Below are 1,441 nucleotides of genomic sequence, written 5' to 3' on the forward strand. Positions count from 1 at the left end.
CATTGACTCCCCCTCCATCTTTAACCACATCTTGCGACAAAACTTGAAAGATCTATCACTTCCACAAGGGGTCACTTTGTTACAATATGTTGATGACCTTTTGTTAGCGGCTCCTGACTCAGAGACCATAATGACAGCCACTGGATCCTTGCTGTCACATTTAGCCAGAAATGGCTTCAAAGTCTCCAAGGACAAACTGCAGATTGGGAGACCTTGAGTCTCCTTTCTGGGACGTGTGGTATCCGCTTCTGGCCTGCATATGACTGAGTCACAAAAAACTGACATTCTCTCACATTTTAAGCCCACCACTGTTAAGACCATGATGCAGTTTTTAGGCCTTATTCATTATAGCAAGAATTTTGTGCCCAATTTCACCAGCCTTGTGGCACCTCTCTGTGCCATGCTTACAGAGGTGGGCTACAAGAACTATGGTTCTACTCTGTTGTGGACTCCACAAGCAGAGGAGGTTTTTGTTGCCATAAAACAGGCTTTGGCACATGCATGTGCTTTGCATGCACCTGACTACTCATAGCCTTTTCATTTGGATGTTGATAAAAAGGACGGCACTGTGAATGCCTGTTAGATCCACTTGGACACAGAGGTGAGCGAGTCAAAAAAAGGACGGACCCAGGTGGCTGACTTCAGTGCAAGTAGTGCTCAGTTTTTTTACAGTGATATCTTACAAGGAAGTGAATAACCAGGTTGAAGTGGGACCGGGTGTCGAGCCGCAGAAGGTGAATAACAGTCAGCGGTGGAATGATGAGGGAAGGGCTGGGCTGTGGACGCTGGGACTCACTCCTGGGCTGGTCGTGGTGGAAGGTTGCTGAGGAGACAGAGTTAGTACATGCAGTTAATGGGAAACTGTGCATCGACCTGCGTGGTGGAGATGATGCGGGGTTGAGGAGCCCCGTGGTCTGGAGAAGCGAGGAGGCTGAGACAATGGGGCACAAGACTGGAACGGGGCTAGGGCGACAAAAACGTGAGTACAATATAAAGCTAAGAACAACGAGAAACAAACTGGCCTGATGATACTAGAAAGAACTGGCAGGGGAGTGAACGTAGAGCAGGGAATAAATAGGGAGAACTAATCAGGTGCAGCTGGTGGTAATCAGGGGATAAGAAGCAGGTGTGTCGGATAACGTAATCAAGGTAAGGGAGCAAAAACAGAGTGAGGGAAGTGAGAAAGGCAGGTGCAGCCAGGCAAACCTGACAGGACCATCCCTCGGATGGTAACCGAGGGATGCCTGAAAGGGAGAGATACCAGTGGCGGAGCTAGAGAGTGTGTTATGAGCATATTCCACCCAGGGCAACAACTGGCTCCAGTCCTCTGGTGAGGAACTGGTGACACAGCGGAGGGCGTTTTCCAGCTCCTGGTTCAGCCGTTCAGCTTGCCCATTAGTCTGGGGGTGATAACCGGAGGAAAGACAGGGACGTGCTCCGA

Source organism: Monopterus albus, unplaced genomic scaffold (genome assembly GCF_001952655.1).
Source record: "Monopterus albus unplaced genomic scaffold, M_albus_1.0 scaffold81.1, whole genome shotgun sequence".
Taxonomy (NCBI): Eukaryota; Metazoa; Chordata; class Actinopteri; order Synbranchiformes; family Synbranchidae; genus Monopterus; species Monopterus albus.